The 14,233-nt window shown below is 49.0% G+C and overlaps 1 long non-coding RNA gene across 6 annotated transcripts; it reads right to left on the bottom strand.

The window, feature by feature from the left end:
* Positions 1-4,771: 4,771 nt before the first annotated feature.
* Positions 4,772-10,504, bottom strand: LOC119356074. Of its 6 annotated transcripts, none has more exons than XR_005171815.1 (7): positions 9,902-10,504; positions 8,145-9,239; positions 7,450-7,746; positions 7,255-7,346; positions 6,973-7,028; positions 6,023-6,096; positions 4,772-5,259 (listed from the first exon to the last, which is right to left on the bottom strand). It is a non-coding gene; the product is annotated as an uncharacterized LOC119356074 (long non-coding RNA). The 6 variants fall into 6 exon arrangements; XR_005171816.1 differs by lacking the exon at positions 4,772-5,259 and adding an exon at positions 5,267-5,924; XR_005171811.1 differs by lacking the exon at positions 6,973-7,028 and having other exon boundaries at positions 4,773-5,259.
* Positions 10,505-14,233: the final 3,729 nt, after the last annotated feature.

Here is a 14,233-nt window from a genome sequence, read left to right as displayed (position 1 = left end):
AGGAGATCAGGTTCAAGCCGGCCCCGCCGTCAACTAGCATCTTAGTGACCTTGAGGTTGCGGATAGTTGGTGAAACCAACATCGGCAAGCACCCGACCGCAGTTGTGCGATCAGGGTGGTCCTCAATATCAAAGATGATAGGCGTGCTGGACCATTTCAGAAGCTTGCATGACTCGACAGGTGGTTCCGCCGCATTGACTTCCCGCACCCACTGCTTGAGTTGGCGGTGCGAAGTATGCAGAGAAGCACAGCCGTCAACGCATAAGACCTCTGTGGCTTTCTGGAACTCCTGCTCACTGGTCTCGACACCATCCATGTCTTCGTCGTCGTCGTCATCTTCATCCTTGTCGCGGCCGCGGGGAGGTCTGTCTCCTTGCCGCTGCTTGGCCTTGCCGCAGCGTCCTCCCCGGCCGGCGCGCTTCTTGCCGGATTCTCCAGCGCCTCCTTGGGCCCTCTCCTTGTCGCGTCGCTCGTATTCAGCCTTTTGCTGCTGGACAAGCTGCTCGACCTTCTTGCAGCTCTGGAGGTCATGGCCCTTGGTGCGGTGGATCTTGCAGTACTGCTTGTCGGTGCCGTCTTGCTTGTCGGCGACCGCCACAGTCTGGCAGTTGGTGCATGCGGCAATCTCCTTGCCGGAGCTACCAGCTTTGGCTTTCTTGGCGCCACCTTCGTTGTCGGACTGCTCAATGACTAGCACATCTTTGCCTTTCTTCTTCCTGTTGTTCCGCCGCCGGTTTTTCTTTGCCGGGGCAGCATCCTCGCTGTCAGATCCTCCCGTTCCTGTATTATGTCCGGAGAGGTTCCTCCCTTCCTCAGCACGTGCACACTTGTCGGCCAGGGCATACAGCTCACTGACGTCTCTGATCTTGCACATCGCCATCTCCTCCCGCATCCTGCGGTTACGCACGTTCTGATGGAACACGCTGATGACCGCGGCAGGGTGGACATCTGGGATGTTGTGCTGTACACGGCTGAATCTCTGAATGTACTTGCGCAGGGGCTCTCCTTCCTTCTGGGCGAGCAGATGAAGGTCACTCTCTTGGCCATGAGGTTTGTGGCCGCCTATAAAGGCGCCGACAAACTGATGGCATAGGTCTGCCCAGGAGGATATGGAGTTGTCCGGCAAGTGCATGAGCCAGGACTTGACGTTGGGCTTGAGCACCAGCGGGAAGTAGTTGGCAAGGATCTTGTCGTCCCGCCCCCCGGCAGCCTGCACCGCGATGGTGTAGATGCTGAGGAACTCCGACGGATGCGACTTGCCGTCGTACTTCTCTGGTACGTCTGGCTTGAAATTCTTCGTGCTGGGCCACTGGACTTGCCGCAGCTCACGAGTAAACGCAGGGCAACCTACCGCATACGACAAGTCGCCTGGTCCCCTGGCGCATGCATGTCGACAGAGGGCCCAGCGCGCTGGTCCGATTGATGTCGCGCTTCTCTTCGGCGCTCGATGCAAGTACGAGCGTCTTCTTGCTGTTGTTCGTGAAGAACTTGGCGCTGATCGCGACGAGCTCGTGGATCTGATGACGCGGTGGAGTCGCTGTCGAGGTGGATCCGGCGAGTCGGCGATCTTGGCCTTCGGGGCGGAGAGTGCACAGTGGTTGCACCCCCACCGGTCTTGTCGCCACCGGCTCGTGCCTGGCTAAGTTGTTGCGGCTGCGACGTGCTCGGCTGCCGTTGAGTGTCGCCGTTGGCGAAGCCGATGAGACTCTGAATGGTGGCCCTCCAGTCGTCGATCTTGTCTGCCGTTGGAGGGTAGTCCAGGAGCAGTTGAGCTCGCGCCAAAGCTAATGCTGTAGTGGCGGGTGGCGGTGGCGAACGGTGCGAAGAGCGGGATATGCTCGGACTTCTAACTATGTTAGAAGGAGCAGTATCCCGTCCAGGCGACCGTGCCTCGCTCGTGCCAGTATGTTGGCGTGCATGCTGGTCTTGAGCACTCCGAGATCCACCAGCTCGATCTTGGTCCAGCAAACGCATGGTACCGTGAGTACCATGACGCTGCCGGTCCCGCGCCTCCTGAGATGGGCGCGGTGCATGTACGGACGCCGAGGTCTTGGAGTGCGCCCGGTCGTTGTGGGAGCCGGCTACGCCGCCGATGGGCAGCGCAGCCTTGTCCTTGGACCTGGCAGCACCGTGAGCTCCCTCGCCGACGCCCGTTCTTCCGCTGGCGTCTGCCCCATCAGCCGTTTGCTCCGGCGGTGGTGGGTTCGGTGCGGACGGAGCAGCCGCCTCCGAAGCCTTCTTCTTCGGCGGCATGTCGATGAAGATGATGAAGATCTAGCTCGTGTGAACACCGGATCTGGTTCACACAACCTCGACCCCCCTACCTGGCGCGCCAAAGATGTCGGGGGACTAATCCACGAGCACCTATGGGACCGGCGGACCGAGTCCCTTTCGGTTCGGTGGGGGCGAGGGTCGCACGAAGAGCGGATCGAGGCGAAGCACACGAGCAGTTTACCCAGGTTCGGGCCGCACGGATGCGTAAAACCCTACTCCTACTTTGTGGTTTGTATTGAGTTCTTGCTCGGGAGCGCGGAGTGCTACAGTACACCCCAGCAGCTAACGAGACCGAGCGTGAGTGTTCTCTTCCTATCCCCCCTCCCCCCTCTATGTTGCGCATGGGCCTCCTTTTATATGCTCAAGGGGTCACCGACAGGTGGCAACGTAGACAAGGGTAAAAATGGAAAGGTGTTGCGGTTGGTACAACTACCTGTTACAGTGTATCATACCTAACCCTGAAGGCAGGGGACAAGGGCATTAAATGCCCGTCTGCGTCGCCTAAATAGTGCAAAAGGGACCGTCAGGGACGCCACCGCTCGCCACGATGGCAATCTTGTCAGTGTCGCTTGCCACCGCGCGCCGCTGGCTGCACAGCCTCCCGCCACGTACGCCTGGAAGGGTCCTAGAGTGACACGTTGGTGGATGTGCTGGAGCGCGGGCACATAGTGGTGGCTTGCCGCGGCAAGCGCCTTGCCGCGGTCGTTGTCTTGTCGCGTCCGGGAGCTTGTCGCTCACCGGGCCTTGCCGGGACGCGTGGCGCGTCGCGGCAAGTTCCTTGAGGTGCCTTGGTTGGCCTTCCCGGCAAGCTCCTCTTGCCGGGGTCTTGTCTCCTTGGCTTGGATGCTTTGTCCTTGAATGGCTCCAAAGGAACCATGGAGGATCTTGGCGGTCACCCGGCAAGCCTTGCCGCGGGATGCTGCGACTACCCGTGCACAAGTTCGGGATACTAGGGTACCCCTACTCTAGTACACCGACAAAATGCTTGAAAAACATGACGCCTGGCATAGTGCCATGGTATGACCACACCATGCATTGCTAAAAATTTGAGAAGGTTTGGCTTATGTCGTCATGCACGCCCTTCATAAATCGAACCATCACCGAGGAAGTTCCATGCTTTCGAGAGGGAAATCCCCAAGATTGAAGGGGAATCCAAATTTCCGGCCTAGTTTGTCATTCAGTTTTTTCCAACGATCAACATACCGCCTCAAATGCAACGTGTTCAAATTTGACATTTTTTCAGGATCATTTACCATATTTATGGGATTATGTGCATTTTCTAGGCATTAATGTACATAATTCAAATTCGAACAATCGGTGCATGAAAAGGTGCACAAGAACGACCTATAAGACCATGCTCGTGTTATTTAGTACATTCTCATGTCTTTTACAAGGAATGGGCAGATATTTCAAGGAAATGTGTAGCAATAGTCAACCATAAACGTGTCGTTTACTGGGTTAACAACTATATAAAAAATGAAACACATGGTTGGAAAACCCGACACCTGGCGTGGTCCCATGGAATGGCCTCACCATTCCCTGGTAAAAATTGGAGAATGTTTTCCTTATGTCGTGATGCACACCTTTCATAAATCGAACCATCACCGAGGAAGTTTCATGGTTTCGAGGGGGAAATTACCAAGATTGAAGGGGGGTCCAAATTTCCTTTGTCCTTTGTCCACGAGTTTTTTTCAACGATGACCATACAACCAGCAAATCACTGTGTTCCAATTTGGCACTTTTCCGGGTTCATTTGCCATATTTAGGAGATTATGTGCATTTCCTAGGCATTAATGCATATAATTCAAGTTCAAACAATCGGTGCACGAAAGGGTGCACAAGAACGGCTTGGAAAACCATGCTCGTTCCATTTAGTAAATTCTCATGCCTTTTACAAGGAAGGGACAGATATTTCGATGAAATGTGTGGCAATAGTCAACCACAAATGTTTGTTTATTGGGTTTTCAACTATAGAAAAAATGAAATAAATGCTTGAAAACATGACGCCTGGCATGGTGTGCCATGGTATGACCTCACCATGCCCTGGTAAAAAAATTAGAAGGTTTGTCTTGTGTCGTCATACACGCCCTTCATAAATCAAACCATCACCAAACAAGTTCCATGCTTTTGAGAGAGAAATCACCAAGATTGAAGGGGAATCCAAATTTTCTTTGTTCTTTGCCCTGAAGTTTTCTTCTATGACGAACATACACCCTACAAATCACCGCATTCAAATTTGGCATTTTTCCGAGCTTATTTACCATATTTAGGGGATTACTAGCAAAAATGCCCGTGCATTGCAACGGGAGATAGAAAAATAGCTCGGGTCATCGTTGGCCATTGCTTGCGACACTTGCAGGGAGTAGGATACAAGGATGAAGAAGTGGATGGGACAATGGTGCGGGTGCGGCCGACATCAATGATGATCTGGTGATGCAGGAAGGAGGCAAAGGCAGCATGGGAAGGGCAGATGACTTGGGAGAAACACATGGGTGGGGGTGGGATAGGAGGCATTTGATAAAAATGGCACATATTTCCTTTCATAGTACACTTTTCTTTGTCTTTGACAAAAAAGGCACATGTTTGATATATAGTTGGATAAAATGGCACAACTGAGTTCTCCCTCTATTTTGAGATGTGGGACCACCAGCCATATTTCTTTGAACACTTTTGCACTTTGTCAATTCCTTTACACTGGCTTAGTATGGTTCGGTCAGAGGCCACCGTAATTGATTGAAGCGTAGGTGTTGCTGTGGCCTTTCCCGGCGCTCCGCCCGCCCCACACACTGCTACGTCGCCCCAAGTCATATTTCTTTGAACAATTTTGCACTTTGTCAATTCCTTTACACTTGCTTAGTATGGTTCGATCAGAGGCCATCGTAATTGATTGAAGCGCGGGTGTTGCTGTGGCCTTTCCCGACGCTCCGCCCGCCCCACACACTACTACGTCGCCCCAAGTCTTCTCCCGTGTCTCCAAAACAATTGCTGCCAAAATTTGGATTGCATCAAAGACAAAACACATCAACCATACAATGCTACAGGCAGCAGCTACAACCACCCATTGTACATAGCAAAGCAGCCAAAGCAAAACATCAAGTCAACTATTGCAAAACAGTAGAGGTAAAAAAAGGTTAAGAAAATAGTTGTCACGACGAGAAGCCACTGTGCAGCTCCTCTCTTCACTACCATTCTGCTCATAAATTGTCTTTGCCCCTCTACTCTACAGTCGAAATAAAGTAGAGAGCTTTGCTGGGAATAAGAGAAGCTTACTATCTTTGCTTCTGAAGAAAAAACTCAATGCCCTTCACAATTGCATATGTGCAGTTTACAGTAAAGCGAAAACTTAGTTATGATTACCAAGAAGAAAACCACAATCAATAGATAAGCTAACAACGCAGCTATGAAAAAATCATGGACCCTTTTCAAGTTGAAGAAGTAGTAGTTCTACGCTGCAACATCTAGTGGGTTCAGAAATTATTTGAAGTTTTACATATATGATCCACTTCAAATAATTCAAGAAAATAAAAGCCTGATTCTGTCTTCAACACTTTGAAATTCTCACCCTAGCTCATCATATCATTATTTCTTACTGCACTTACGGGCAGGCTAGATGTATTTGATGGTACATGCATGCTATACATACCATTCACCTAACAAAGTATAGAAAGTCATCTTAGAAGTTTATTCCGCCAAGCAAAAATACTGTATGATGAATCAGATGCCAAAATTTTATTTGATTAGGGGTTACCTCTAGAAATAGCAGCACATAAGAAGATAACTGCCTATGCCAGTTATGAAGAAATTCAGCTGCTGTGACATTACCTATTGAGCATGACATTTATAAAAAAGAAGTGAAAAGAAAATAAAGTTACTGCTGAATAAAATAGGATATCTACAAATTTAACAGTAAAGGCACTACATGTAAGGCCACATTGATTCAATTGATACGAATGTTCAGCATTTCCTACGAAAATGTCTAAAGCAGTAAAGCTTATAGCAATAAAGCTGAACATTGGATTAAAACAATGATGTGAAAACAACATTTTTTCCTCTAGATCCATAATCGTAGAAAAATATCCAATTGATTGTATCATTACTTCAATGAATTAACTGAGAAGTAGTATTACTTGAGAAGTCCATATAATCAAGATGAAAGCATGTATAGCTAACATTTTTGTGACCAAAACCAATAAAGCGTCAACATTCCCCGGTTCCACCTCTAGACAGTACAGTGAGATCTTTAGCTTAAGCTTAATATCTGAACTGCAAGTGTAAACACGACACTCATGATAGCAGATGAACATGTCAACCTACTTGCCTAGAACCAATACAGAATTGACATATACCATCAACTCTGTTTTGTACTGATGATCCAAACACTAAAACCTGACGTAGTACATTTAACTGAAGTTTAGGGTTGCATGAGCAATAATAAGAACAAACCTGACACCTTGAGGATTCCCATGTGTCTACACTCTACAGTAATACATATAAATGAAGCACTCTAGTGTAAAAACTAAAAAAGATAAATTGAATCTCAAATTCTTTGTGTCTTGACATCAGGAAAGGAAACTAAGCAATGGTGAGGTCGAACATAAAAATTCAATATAGAAAGCATCATTGTTGTAAGTCCGTTTATTGTAACAATTAGGCTAATGTGCAGGATCAATCTGCTAAAACTCGCAGTCGAGGGCCTACTTGACCAGCTTTCCAGCAAGTGTCGCATCTTGGATGCGCGGCTGGGCGAGGTAGTACTGTCACAGGTTGAGCGGTTAATCAGAATTTTATGAAACAATAGGAGATAGAACAGTCTCTGTGTAATTATTCAAGGAAAGTCTGTTGAGCAGTTAATACAGACGATACATCAAACTACAATGCATCCACAGTATATGACAACCAAAGACATTCGCATAATCTAGAAGACAACTATGCTATCATATTGATGAAGAAGGGAAGAAAACATAGGAAATCTGAACTCACATCATTATACTGTTTAGGCTTCGCTTCCTTCTTTCTACCACGTCCTTTTTTCAGCTCTTCTACAGGTTCATCTTCTTCTTCCACTTCAGCTACTTTCTCCGACAGAAAACACCACCGATGTCAGCAACCAAGATGAAAATAAGCAAAACATTATTCAACACACAGTGAGAGACATAGCCAAGGTACATTTGTGACCTGATCAATCTTTTCAAGTAGAAATTCAGAATAAAGGTGTGTCTTTGTGAGCAGATCGTCCAACTCTTGCCTTCAGATCAAAAGCCTCCTACCTTGCAGCTTCTCTTCCCGGCCTCCTCTTCTGCCTCTACCTTGCGCTGGGTCTGACACAAACATAGAGATGGGGAGTGGCACGAGGCGGAGCTGCAGGGCTGCCTTCTTGGGTCGGCCGCTTGGTGTGGTTGCCCGCCTCAGCCTACCTGCTTTTCCCCTACCATTGATGATATTTCTCCCGACGACCGCGGTGAAACCATCGATCTGCCAAGACAAACATAAACTGATAATCTGAACTTTGTACAATTACTCACTGATAAACACAATGTACCAGATGGCAATGGCATCCAGAAAAATCATTCGCCTTCATGCACGACTGCACGTGGAATGCAGTTCATAACTGCGATTTATCCCCCATCATATGCTCCAAGGCATAATATTACGTTTAGACTAAAAGGACATATAACTTTGTTTTCATCAAGGAACTGAATGATGTCAATTCCAGACCACATGTTTCTTCGGTTCAAGAACAACTAACACCAAGGGAGTTCAACAAAGATTCTACATAACATTATCAAAAGATCAGTCCTAGCTTTTTCAAGTGGAACAAATACGAATATTGTAGGAAAAAGGTTCAGTAACAAAAAGAGATTGTATTTTACCTTGGAAAATTGGGATCCTGTATGAGCATCAATTGCGTTGAACGGATCATGGAACAAATAGTTGTCAGCATACTGATACAATGCTCGGGCTATCTAAATCCTTTGTTTCTGCCTGCCACTAAGAGTGCAGCCTCACTCTCTAATGATTTTGATCTCCAAGTATTTCTTTAGCGAATACCACTCAAGGACCCTGCCATACTTCTCGCTCTCCATCTCCTTGCCGAGCATAGAATATCTTTAAGCAATTTGAGGCATTTAGACCTTGCTCCATCCAGTTCCTTCTCATAGAGGATATAGGTTGTGCACAAACAGAGTTTTCAGTTGACAGACAACCAAGGCCCCTTTTAAGCCCTCATCAGTCAAGTGTACCTCACAAAGAAGGCCGCCAAAACTATCCAACATATGAAGCAATGTATATATTTATCAATTATGACACCATCACCAGAATTGCACCTTCTAAGAAGGTGAACCCACAAATCCATGATGCATCTATTCAGAGGTATTGTGGTCGGATCAAATTGCTTCTTTATGAAGTCTAACTTTCAAAGGAGCAACATACATGATAATGATCTGAACTGCAATCTACGATATAATCCAACTCATAAATGTGGAATGTAGAAAAAAGATTACATGGCGTTAGCATGTGAGATCAGCTCAGCTAATGAACTGACATTGAGAGAGCCCATGTTCTGTGGTGCTTTGAAGGCTGCTACAGTAGGGCAAGCGTGATGGCTCTGTTTTCTTGCTTGTCTAGCAGGAAAGTCTTGCATGCCACAAAGCCATGCATGGGATTCACGTAGAAGCCCCTAAAAACAGTACTGAAAATTGGTACCTCTGCTCGAGCACGGGCGCACGGTGCTCCAGCGAAGTTGGTGAGATTGGAAGCTTCAGATGCAGTAATTTCAAGAAGGGAAACTTGCAATTTAGTCAGGATTTCAGTCAAGGGGCCCGGGAATCTTTTATGTCAAAGCAGTCCAGGTGTAATCAGCATCGGTCATGTCATGCCTACGTGTTCGAGCAGTTCTCCTGCACTGACACAGCAGGGATCCAATCTGAATCCTGGTAATCTCAATCCCTTCAGGAAAAAGCCTTCCGCTGCATCAAAACAACCATTTCAATATTTAAAATTTTCAAGAACATTAGGTTCCTCAACCCCTATGTCTCCAAATATACATCATTTTTGTTCCTTGAAATTCAGAATAATATGACCGCGTAGACCGAATAGTGCTCCTCTATACACCAAATTTCCGACGAGTGCAAGTAAATTGAAAAAGAAATAACAGAATCCCCTTGTTATTAACGTTCAATAAGCACTTGTACAATGATAAATTATACTCTTGAAAGTTTCAGAAGTTACTAAGATGGTATATGCTGAGATCTTGGAGAAGTACGAACAAATAATATGCAGATAATCATTTATAGATTTCCATGCAGAAGTACAATACATCGTTTACCCAGGACCGGGAAGCAACACAAAATTATGGCATGATATTATTCACTTCTTTTTGTTGCCAATGAACACTAAATTGTTCACTTGCCAATACAAGACTGCAACCACTACGTAGCCCTGTACATCGACCAAATACATTAATTAGTTTCCCGTGGACAACATATCTTAAACAGTACTCGATGTTTCCACAAAAGGCTTGCTAGGGGTTGTCGTGTGATTGTCAAAATTGAGCAGAATTGATTATGAAAAGATGCCTGATGGTAAAGAATCAAAGTAGATTGCTGTCTACTAAAGAAAATTCTCTCACCTCGTACACGTTGCTGTTATCTATGGCCATCAGCAGCTAGCGCCCCAGGTGCAGATGCACTTCCATACTGCAGGTGAGGAATTGCAGAATCTAGCATCCAGGGCAAGCCACGATGAAAAAGGCTTCTCCAGCGAGGGAAAGAGGAGAGGCGGCAAGGGATCCAATGGAACTATGGAGAACATGTGCCTATGGATGGGTGCACCGGGCAGGGCGGCAGGCCTTGAGATCCTTTGCGCTGGATTTGCTGCGCGGCCGGGATCCCCGGCAACGGCCGAGAGCGGTTTGGACGGTGGTGGTGGCGGCGGAGGGGACGGTGGTGGTGGCGGCGGAGGGGACGGCGGTGGTGGCGACGGCAAAGGGCGGTGGCGCGGACGGCGGTGGTGGCGGTGGCAAAGGGCGGCGGCGCAGGCGGCGTTGGTGGCAGAGGCAAAGGGCAGCGGCGCGGACCCGAACTACTCCTCCCGCGCGCGTCTGCTCCCGGCCGCCGCGGCCACCTTGGATCCCGGCGAGCGAGCGAGGGATTGGGTGGGGTTATACGGGCGATGGCGGAGAAGCACCCAGCGATGGGCGACGCCTGAAATTGGGGATCGTCATTGGGGGATAGGCGAGGGCCGAAGCGGTATGTTGACTTACAGATTACAGATAGCTATGATGTGGACCGCGGGTTGATTTAAAAAAGAATTGGCATCTTTGTGTAAAAAGGCCGCGACAGTGAACCCGGAGACTCAATCCGCACTTTATTATTAGGGAGAGATGTGCATTTTCTAGGCATTTAGCGCATATAAATCCAATCCAGCTGCAGGTGCACGGGTGTGATGTGAGGGATGTGGATTGCCATTCGATCGCGGCGCATCCTACCGTGCACACGCGCGATCCGCGTGGCTGGGGTTCCGTCCAATCATAATGCAACACACAATAGGCTCAACGCACACTGTTTCCGGAAGCGATGGAGATGAACTGTGTGCGATAATGAACAAGCAAAATTGTAAGGGAAGCCAAATTTCTGTTGTCGTTTGTCGTTGAGCTCTTGAATACCACTGCATTGTACGGCTACCCGACGCCTCCGTCCCAGAACTCTCTCCAGGCGTCGTCCATGGCACCGCGGCACACAGTAACTGGTAAGAAAGTGATAGCATTGCGTCACGCCGCGCTCCTCGCCGCCCGCGACCGCACACATGGTAAGGAAGCAATGGCATCTCGCCACACCCAGTTCATCGCCGCCGCCGGCCAGACAGTTACATGGGCGGACTTTGAGGTTGCCATGGTCGAATGGGTGGTGGATCTAGAGGTGGCCAAAGCCGCACAGAAGGAGAGGAAAAGGCAGAAAGAAGTCAAGAAAAAAGAGTCCCACCATCGCAAGAAAAAATAGGCCGCATGCCGTGGTGAGGTGTGACGCCCCCGATTCAATCGTACACTAATCATGCACGCAAATGTGTACGATCAAGATCAGGGACTCACGGGAAGATATCACAACACAACTCTACAAATAAAATAAGTCATACAAGCATCATAATACAAGCCAGGGGCCTCGAGGGCTCGAATACAAGTGCTCGATCATAGACGAGTCAGCGGAAGCAACAATATCTGAGTACAGACATAAGTTAAACAAGTTTGCCTTAAGAAGGCTAGCACAAACTGGGATACAGATCGAAAGAGGCGCATGCCTCCTGCCTGGGATCCTCCTAAACTACTCCAGGTCATCGTCAGCGGGCTGCACGTAGTAGTAGGCACCTCCGGTGTAGTAGGGGTCGTCGTCGACGGTGGCGTCTGGCTCCAGGGCTCCAGCATCTGGTTGCGACAACCAGGTAGAAGGGAAAGGGGAAAAAGAGGGAGAAAAGCAACCGTGAGTACTCATCCAAAGTACTCGCAAGCAAGGAGCTACACTACATATGCATGGGTATATGTGTAAAGGGTCATATCGGTGGACTGAACTGCAGAATGCCAGAATAAAAGGGGGATAGCTAATCCTGTCGAAGACTACGCTTCTGGCAGCCTCCGTCTTGCAGCATGTAGAAGAGAGTAGAATGAAGTCCTCCAAATAGCATCTCCAAGTAGCATCTCCAAGTAGCATCTCCAGTAGCATCGCATAGCATAATCCTACCCGGCGATCCTCTCCTCGTCGCCCTGTAGAAAAGCGATCACCGGGTTGTATCTGGCACTTGGAAGGGTGTGTTTTATTAAGTATCCGGTTCTAGTTGTCATAAGGTCAAGGTACAACTCCAAGTCGTCCTGTTACCGAAGATCACGGCTATTCGAATAGATTAACTTCCCTGCAGGGGTGCACCACATAACCCAACACGCTTGATCCCATTTGGCCGGACACACTTTCCTGGGTCATGCCCGGCCTCGGAAGATCAACACGTCGCAGCCCCACCTAGGCACAACAGAGAGGTCAGCACGCCGGTCTAAATCCTATGCGCGCAGGGGTCTGGGCCCATCGCCCATTGCACACCTGCACGTTGCGTACGCAGCCGGTGAGCAGACCTAGCAACCTCCATTACAAAGGAAGTCGCGTTAACGCAGTCCAACCCGGCGCGCGCCACTCAGTCGCTGACGTCAAGAAGGCTTCGGCTGATACCACGACGCCGGGATACCCATAACTACTCCCGCGTAGATGGTTAGTGCGTATAGGCTCGTAGCCAACTCAGATCAAATACCAAGATCTCATTAAGCGTGTTAAGTATCCGCGAATGCCGAACAGGGCCAGGCCCACCTGTCTCCTAGGTGGTCTCAACCTGCCTTGCCGCTCCGCCACAAAGTAACAGTCGGGGGCCGTCGGGAACCCAGGCCCACCTCTACCGGGATGGAGCCACCTGTCCTTTCAGCCCCCTCATCAGAATCACTTGCGGGTACTCATCGAGCTGACCCAACTTTAGTCACCATCTGTATAGTATGTATGTATGTATAGTATATACCCGTGATCACCTCCCGAGTGATCACGGCCCAATAGTATAGCGAGGCAGACTGACAAGAATGTAGGGCCAATGATGATAACAAGCATCCTATACTAAGCATTTAGGATTGCAGGTAAGGTATCAATGACTGTAGCAACAATGACAGGCTATGCATCAGAATAGGATTAACGGAAAGCGGTAACATGCTACACTACTCTAATGCAAGCAGTATAGAGTAGAATAGGCGATATCTGGTGATCAAGGAGGGGGCTTGCCTGGTTGCTCAGACAAGGAGGGGTCGTCGGTGACGTAGTCGTACGGGGCAGCAGCAGCGGCGTCGGTCTCGTAGTCTACCGAAGAGAAGAGGGGGGGGGAGAAACAGTAAATACATAGCAAGCAAGTGCATAACGATGCATGACATGACAAGTATCGATGCTAGGTGTGCCCTAACGTGGTATGAGGTGGTACCGGTTAAGGGGGGAAACATCCGGGAAAATATCCCCGGCGTTTCGTGTTTTCGGGCAGAGGAGCCGGAGGGGGAAAGTTGCGAGTTCGATAGGTTAGGGGTGTGAGGCGGACGAACGGACTGCGTATCCGGATTCGTCTCGTCGTTCTGAGCAACTTTCATGTACAAAGTTTTTCGATCCGAGCTACGGTTTACCTTATATTAATTTTAAAAGATTTAAATCATTTTTAGGATTTATTTAATTAATTTAATCAACATTATCCAGAATAGTGTCTGCTGACGTCATCATGATGTCAGCATGACGTCAGCAGTTGACTTGGTCAACCTGACAGGTGGGTCCCGTTCGTCGTACTCTGATTTCATTAACTAACAATTAATTATGTTAATTAGTGATTAGGTTAATTTAATTATAATTAATTAACTTAATTAATTCCTTAATTAATTCCTTAATTTAATTATTATTGTTTATTTAATTATTTTTGTATATTTTTTTAATTCTTTTTTTTATTAAAACATTCTGGGGGCTGGGCCCCACATGTCTGTGACCCAGGGAAGGCCTACCGGGCACCGCTTAGCGGGCGCGGGTGCAGGACGCGGCCCAAGCGGGCGTTCCCAGCAGGGCGCCGGAGCAGGGGGGTCCGGTGGCCATGCGGAGGCCATGGCCGGACCAGGGTGCACTGGTCATGGCCGGTGGAGAGGCGGCCGCAGTGAGGAACGAGGGGCAAGGGGCAGCAGCCGGTGGACGGGGGCGTGCGCGCTCGGGCGGGAGGGCGCCGCGGCGGTGCGGTGAGGTGGGGCGCGGGCACACGCGCGAAGGAAGGGGGAGCACGGCCGGAGGCGGGGACCGAACCGGGCGACGGCGTCGAGCAGGCTAATGTGGGGCCGCAGTCGACGGCGTTGGCCGGCGAGCAGCAGCAGCAGCGTTGCGGTGCGCGGCTAGCAGCGCTGCTCGGGAGTTGTCGGAGCTCGCGC

This window comes from Triticum dicoccoides, chromosome 2A (assembly GCF_002162155.2).
Source record: "Triticum dicoccoides isolate Atlit2015 ecotype Zavitan chromosome 2A, WEW_v2.0, whole genome shotgun sequence".
Classification (NCBI taxonomy): Eukaryota; Viridiplantae; Streptophyta; class Magnoliopsida; order Poales; family Poaceae; genus Triticum; species Triticum dicoccoides.
The sequence above is the reverse complement of the archived record's forward strand: the minus strand, read 5'-3'. Positions and strand labels throughout refer to the sequence as shown.